Consider the following 8,373-nt stretch of genomic DNA (forward strand, 5'->3'; position numbering starts at 1 on the left):
TAATGGCCATCGTTATGTGTAGTAAGAGAGTAAAACATATGTGGTATTGTTTGTCCATCTATGCTTCTACTGTAATGTATTCACTTGGTTGAATGTCCAGGACTGCGCTCCCAATCAGATGATGAAGGAGGTTCAATACACTCAAAGGTGTTATTAAGTTTGTCTCGTTTGGACAGCCCCTTCATATGCCCAATTAGGGTATCAAACAGTGAACACCAGTTGTTGATCTTGCAGATTTGGCTTGTATATGTATTACTCTAATAAGTCTACATTTCCACTGCAACAAGTCCTATAAGTGATATGTTGAAGTGTCTAGGACCTCTACAGTACATGTAACATGCTTCAGGTGGACAACACCTTCCTCATGTAGAGAAGAGGTATATTTCTTATTTGCCTGAAGAAGGGATTGCCAAAATGCTTAACAATTCATTTTATAGTTTTTAAGGACTCATCCACGCAGATGTCTCTTTGGGGCATGTACTTAGAACAGACGGTCAAAGTTGGGGTCATCTCGTGCGGGACACTGTGCATTATCGGTATAATGCAGGAATTTGTGGATGGCCTCAAAATGCGTCCGGGCTATGACCATTCGGAACACTGGAGTGTTATATAAAATATCAACACTAAAATATTGCCGAAGATCCGGCTTCTTCAGGATCCCCATGTGGAGGACCAGGCCCCAAAACTGCATCATTTCAACTGCATCTACAGGAGACCAGTTGGAATATGATGAACCGGGGTTTTGCACCAAAAATTGATGAGAGTACAAATTAGTTTGCTCCACCATGAGGTTAATAAAAACCTCAGAGAAAAAGACTTTGAAAAAGTCTATTTCTGTGAGGCCGGTGGTGTCAAACTTGATTCCTGATTCTGCCTCAAAATCAGGAATCAGTGGCTCGTAATTTTCGGGGGCGACCTCCACACAGGGTCCGCAATGGGGTGCGCTGGTTCAGGTTCTGCAATGGTGGGTGCTGCCTCATCTTCTGTCCTGGGGCGTCTGCGTGACGGCTCCGCAGAACCCTAGGAGGAAGATGAGGAGGAGAAAGAGGAAGAGGATGAGGATGAAGAATCTGAATAGCACAGAAATGTGGGATACTCTCCCTCGCTATCAGTGTCGGAGGCAAGGAAAGAAAATGCCTCCTCCAATCAATAGCGCTGTTGAGCCAAACGTGACGAGTGGGACTTTTTTTTGTGAATATGGTGCTTGGGTGCACTTTATTGATAACTATGTGTATGTGTGGGGGGGATAGCGATTGGTGCAAACTATTCTGAAAAGAAAAAGCTAAAAGAAAAAAAGCAAATTGGGAGAAAAAAATACCTCTGATAAGTTAACTGCATCTCTTATCAAAGTTAGGCGGCTGCTGGATGTGCGCACGGGTGTGGTGCAAGGGGGGTGAAAAAAAAAAGGAAAACGGCAGGCACAAGCTCTGATAAGTGAACTGCGTCACTTATCAAAGTTTGGCGGATGTGGGATGTGTGTACGGAGTTGGCGCAAGGGGGCTGAGGAAAAAAGTGAGCACGAGTGTTCATTGGTGAATGAACCAATCAACGCTCGGTGGCTGCTAATTTGCGCACGGAGGCGGCGCAAAGGGGGGTAAAAAGAGGAGGAAAGGGGGGATTGGGGTGGATGAAGAAAGATTGGGCCGGGATCAGGGATTAACACTTACGCCTGTAGTCAGGTGGCGCAAAAGAGGGGGTGGAAAAAAAAGGAAAATGGCAGGCACAAGCTCTGATAAGTGAACTGCATCATTTTTCAAAGTTTGGCGGCTGTGGGATGTGTGTACGGAATTGGCGCAAAGGGGGCTGAGGAAAAAAAGCGAGCACAAACGTTGATCGGTGAACTGCGTCACCAATCAACGCTCTCGGCGGCAGCTAAATGTGCGCACAGAGGAGGCGCAAAGGGGGGTGGAGGGGGATAAAAGAGGGGGTTTGGGGGAAGGGGGGATTGGGGGGAATGAGGTGCATGAATAGAGATTGGGCAAGGATCGGGTAACACTTACAGCTGTAGTGTCTCTTTTTTCTTTATTCTTTTTTCTTTCATCCGTCTTCTTTCTTCAGCAGCAGGGATTGTGGTGTTACAGGCTGCTGTGGCACCACAATACCCAGCACAGGAGAAGCTCTGGCTGTGTGACCGCTCTGCAGGAATCCTCAGCTAGAGTGAAGACCCCTGCAGAGCAGTCAGACAGATCACAGGCAGGTTAAGGGTACTTCACACTAAGCGAGAACGCTAGCGAGATCGCTGATGTGTGACCGATTTTGTGACGCAACAGCGATCTCGCCAGCGATCTCGCTGTGTGTGGCACGCATCAGCGACCGCCCCCCCCCCGCCGGGTATCGTTGATCGTGCAGGAATGTCCTGGGCCATTTTTTGATCGTTGGTCTCCCGCTGGCTAGCACGCATCGCATGTGGCAGCGGGAGACCAATGATCAGCAAGCTCCCAGCGCTGTAAGCAGACGCTGGGAGCTGGTATCCAAGGTAAATTGCGGGTAACTATGCGCACACGTCGATACCAAGGTAAACAGCGGGTAACTAAGCGCTACATACCAGCTCCCAGCGCAAGCACGCTGGTATCCATGGTAAACAGCGGGTAACTAAGCGATGCGTGCGCTTAGTTACCCGCTATTTATCCTGGATACCAGCGTCCTTGCTGGTCCTGATCGCTGGTGAGATCTGCCTGTTTGGCAGCTCACCAGCGATCATGTAGCAACGCACCAGCAATCCTGACCAGGTCGTATCGTTGTCGGGATCACTGGTGTGTCATTTAGTGTAACGGGACCATTAGAGACAGGTCACAGAGTGGTCACACAGCAGTGATTGGTGGTATCGATGTGATCATTCGATCCCACCAATCACTGCTGGCCCTGGTGACCATTGCAACTGCTTAGGATCGCTCCGATCCTAGGCAGGTCACAGCCAGGTCACCAGCAGGGCACAGAACAGTCACACCGTAACCGCAGTGGTGCCCGGTGATTGGCGCGATTGACGATGACATCAATCGCGGCAATCAGCTCCTGCAGGCCCTGCTAAGCCTATTATAGGCTCTGGCCTAGGATCGGTGCTATTACAGCACCGATCCAGGCCCGGTACCGGCAGGGCACAACGCGGTAATATCGCTGCTGTGCCCTGTGATTGGCGCAATCGATGTGATTGGCGATCGCGCCAATCCGGGGTGGTTTTGCCGGTGCCTGGCTGTGCATAGGACATCATTGTTTCAGCAGCTCCGAATGGCTGAAAAAAATGAGAAAGGCTGTGATTGGCTGTTCAGAATTGAACAGTCAATCACAGTGATCGGGAGGCCGGGAGGGCGGCAACAGACCCCGGGATGCCGAGGCCATCTTCCCTCGGGTAAGATGGCGTCGGAATTTTAATGAGATCACCGAGACTTAAGTTGCGATGTCGCAATAAAATGCCATGACGTACTATCCCGTCCATGGGAATTAAGTCCCAGGGCACATGGACGGGATAGTATATCATATGACAGAAAGAGGTTAAAGGGAAAAGCTCATCAAATTTTTACTATGTCACCTGAGAGCAGCATGTATCTTATATAGAGGCATAAAATCTGTTTTCAGTGATGGCTGCTTGCGTGTGGTTTTGATAAAATAATTTTTTGATCTTCTGCAGATCTAGCAGGGCTCATAACGCTGAGCTCTGTATAAACCCGCCCACACCACTGATTGGCTGATTTCTGTATACACTGTGCATAGGCAGAAAGCTGCCAATCAGTGGTGGGGAAAAGTTATACAGAGCAGGAGGACTACATGGAAGAAGACAACTGGTCCTCTACTAATAATCTCCTGCTATTAAAACCCTGATTTTATACATACTACATCAAGCAGCCTAATAAATCACACATCACTGGAATCAGACTCTCTGCCCCTATATCATGCTGCTCTCAGATTAAATAGTAAATCACGTGATTAAAACCAGACCACCTGAATCTTTTAAAACTCTATGCAGAAACAGGAAGTCTCTTTTCGTTGAGTCATCGTTAGAACTACAATTCTACATTACTGCAAAGTCCCTAGCAAGGGGGAAAAGCAGAGCAGCTGGGTCAGGAGATAAAGAGTTGGATGACTCATGCAGGGAAAAAAAAAATCCTGTTTCTGCATAGAGTTTAGAAGGATTCAGCTAGCCTATGATGTCATATATCTAATGGAAAACAGAAGAATTAACTGGGTAGAAAGGCAAAATGAGCAATTGTACGTGCACATTGCTATATAATATGATGACTGCAATATGTTAAGAGGATAAAAACTGTGATGGTAGCGTGTCTTCAAGGTTCCAGAAAACCCCATTAAAAGATTGTGCAAAGTATGAAAGTTAACTCCTATTGACCTATTGATAGGATCACTCTGAGTCCAACTGCTAGGACCTCCACTCATCCCAAGAATGGAGCAGAGATTGAGCTCAGCATCGGTGAGGGGCCAGCGGGTAGAACCAAGCAATCAGGAGGTTTCCCGTCTTACGGATAAGGGATAATTTTCATATTTGGTACAAACCCTTTAAAGTAAATCCAATCGTACATGGAGCGTCCAGCCATTAAAAAAGAGATGTTCTTTTTACATGTGGCTAGAATTAAAAGACCACCTAATCCTAAAGCACCATGCAGCGTTAAATGATCATCCTAAAATACTGTATCTGGAAATATTTTATAGTAACTTATATACAACATGTAATTAGATTGTAATTTATTTCACTTTGGACCTTATTAAAAGTTTGGTAATAAAAGACAATTTGTGTTTTAGATTTGGAGACAGTTAAACTTGGAAACAAGATGTCCCAAAGTATTCAAATGTTTCCGAGAGTTCGGACGGGAAACCTTCCAGATTCATGTTAAGCTAATTTTAAAAATGACTTAGATTCTATCTGTCCAAAAGAAAGGACTAAGCATAAGTAACATAGTAACATAGTTATTAAGGTTGAAGGGAGACTTTAAGTCCATCTAGTTCAACCCATATCCTATCCTAACTTGCCCTAACATGTTGATCCAGAGGAAGGCAAAAAAAAAACCCATGTGGCAAACAGTAAGCTTCACATTGGGGAAAAAAATTTCTTCCCGACTCCACATACGGCAATCAGACTAGCTCCCTGGATCAACGCAATATTAAGGAAACTAGTGTATATACCCTGTAATATTATACTTTTCAAGAAAGGCATCCAGTCCCTTCTTAAATTTTAGTAGGGAATCACTCATTACAACATCATATGGCAGAGAGTTCCATAGTCTCACTGCTCTTACAGTAAAGAATCCGCGGCTGTGATTATGCTTAAACTTTCTTTCCTCCAGACGTAGAGGATGCCCCCTTGTCCCCGTCACAGGTCTAAGAGTAAAAAGATCATTAGAAAGGTCTTTGTATTGTCCCCACATATATTTATACATTGTAATAAGATCACCCCTAAGCCTTCGATTCTCCAAACTAAATAACCCCAAGTGTAATAACCTGTCTTGGTATTGCAGACCCCCCAGTTCCCTAATAACCTTGGTCGCTCTTCTCTGCACCCGCTCCAGTTCAGCTATGTCTTTCTTATACACCGGAGACCAGAACGGTACACAGTATTCTAAGTGTGGTCGCACTAGTGACTTATATAGAGGTAAAATTATGTTCTCCTCATGAGCATCTATGCCTCTTTTAATGCATCCCATTATTTTATTTGCCTTTGCAGCAGCTGCCTGACACTGGCCGCTAAATGTGAGTTTGTCGTCCACCCATACACCCAGGTCTTTTTCAATGACTGTTTTGCCCAGTGTTTTACAATTAAGCACATAATTATACATCTTGTTCATTCTACCCAAGTGCATGACCTTACATTTATCCCCATTAAAGCTCATTTGCCATTTATCAGCCCAAGCTTCTAGTTTACCGTATATACTCGAATATAAGTCGAGATTTTCAGCCCAAAAAATTGGGCTGAAAGTCCCCCTCTCGACTTATATTCGAGTCATATACAAAGGGGTCGGAGGGGGTGGATGTGTCAGGTCATACTTACCCGTCCTGACGCTGTCTTGAGCCCCCAGTTTCTCCCCGTGCTCTCTCTTCCTGCCTTCAGCGGTCACGTGGTGCCGCTCATTAAAACTCATCAATATGCGCATATTGATGAGTTTTAATGAGCGGCACCACGTGACCGCTGAAGGCAGGAAGAGAGAGCGCGGAGAAGCTGGGGGCTCAAGACAGCGTCAGGACAGGTAAGTATAGCGATACTCACCTGTCCTGCGTCCATGGCTGCTTGCTGCTGTCTGTCATCGGTCAGTGACTTCAGACAGCAGAGGGCACGGTGACGTGGTTAGTGCGCGCCGTGCCCCCTGCAGTCTGAACGTCACTGACTGATGACGTGCAGATAGCGGTGACCAGCCATGGACGCAGGACAGGTGAAAATCTGACACCCAGCGACGGAGAGGTGAGTATGTCATTTTTTTTTATTTTTACATGCAGCAGCAGCAGCGGCAGCACATGGGGGAATAATCTAAGGAGCTTCTTATGGGGGCAGTATATGGGGGAACAATATGGAGCTTCTTGTGGGGGCAGCATATGGGGGAATAATCTGGAGCTTCTTGTGGGGGAATAATCTGGAGCTTCTTGTGGGGGCAGCATATGAGGGAACAATCTATGGAGCTTCTTATGGGAGCAGCATATGGGGGAATAATCTATGGAGCTTCTTCTGAGGACACCATATGGGGGAATAATCTATGGAGCATTTCCCACCCTAGACTTATACTCGAGTCAATAAGTTCTCCCAGTTTTTTGTGGCAAAATTAGGAGGGTCGACTTATACTCGGATCGACTTATACTAGAGTATATACGGTACATAAATCCTCCTAGATTCAAAGTCTAGCAATTAGAAAATAACAGAATTATTAGTGACACGATTAGTAAAGTTATGGTTGGTGGGGGGGACAGAAACCAAAAAAAACCTCTCTAATGTTATTGCTTCATAATTAGAGTCTGATGGGCCCCAGTGCAAAATTTGTACCTGGGCCCTTCTCTGCATGTTGGTCAAATGTATGGGCCTTTGTAAAATTCTAAATCCTATAAAGATATACATCTTGCCACCCATTATGTAGTAAGCTCTCACATCCTGTGCCCTTTCCAGATATAAATGTCCCCCATCATGGGTCTCTTCCAGGCATATATGTCACCATCCTGGGTTCCTGTCTGGCATATATGTCCACCATCCTGGTATATATGCAAGCCATCCTGGGCCTGGGCCCATTCCTAGAATATATGCCCCCATCCTGAGCCCCTTCCTAGTGTACATGTGGCGTCCCTGAGGCTCAGTCACCACAGAGGTATTGCACCTTCTCCTAAGGTGTGGTGCCCCACCATCCAGGTAAGTTGGAGGCTCCTGACCACGCTCCAACACTCGCACCCCACACAATAGAGTAGTTCAGCAAAACCACATTGCGGCTCCTTGCTTAGAGAGAAGCAGAGCACCTTTGGTGGTTCCCTGCTTGGAACACTAAACTTGCTGGGAGGTGGGTGGAGTTGAGAATACATATAAAAGAGCGGGAAGGTTTTAGGATTGAGGTCAGTCAGCCAGACGGGGAGTCTGGGAGAGGAAGCTACTCAGAGAGGAGTGGGGATCTCTGAAAGAGGGATGGAGGAAGGAGTGCTGCAGCTGCCTCAGTGATCTGAGCAAGCTGGCACGGGAAAGGAAAGAAGGAGAAAGACATTGAACCGAAGACTGAGCTTCCATAGGAGGGAACGACAAGTACGGAACATAGGAGTGAAAGGGAACACAGAGGACATTGGTTAGAGGAAGAACCCTGCCTAGAAGTTCTAAGCGCAAGGCCAGTGCCCAGTCCCCGAGGTTTTATGGACACTAATGGTTCTGCAGCAGACACCGGTGGAGTAGTGGGCTGTAAATGCACTACTCCCATCTAAGACTTGAGGGCACAACAGCAACACGGATAGAGAGCCGGGACTCAGGAGTAGAGAGTCCCCGAAGCAGGCTACAGCTGTCTGCCCTACAAGTAGAGTTCTTGGAAACATCTGTTAGGAGGAACTCCAGTGTAACTCAGTACTAGGAGATCTTCACACTTAAAGGCGCTATTGAGGAGACGTTCAAAAAAGGCACAAAAGTTGGCGGAGTGTTGGAAGGGAGCATTCCATCTTGCCTGGAGGTTGACTGAGTCCCTGACCCGGAGGACACGGCACAGAAGCGGGCACTACAGACTGTGAGTAAAGCTTTGGAACTACATGCCCTGGTGTCCTCCATTCCTTCCTGCGTCCATCCGCCTAGCACTGCTACATCCCCTGCGCCAAACACTACACCATCTAAGTGTCTCTACACCTATCCTACCCTGGGACAACAGCCCTGCCTGTGGAGGGCTATAACATCATTGCTGCACCACACCATCTGTCCCGGAGGAT

The sequence above is a fragment of the Dendrobates tinctorius genome, unplaced genomic scaffold (genome assembly GCF_039654945.1).
Source record: "Dendrobates tinctorius isolate UK_male_01 unplaced genomic scaffold, ASM3965494v1 ptg000039l, whole genome shotgun sequence".
Taxonomy (NCBI): domain Eukaryota; kingdom Metazoa; phylum Chordata; class Amphibia; order Anura; family Dendrobatidae; genus Dendrobates; species Dendrobates tinctorius.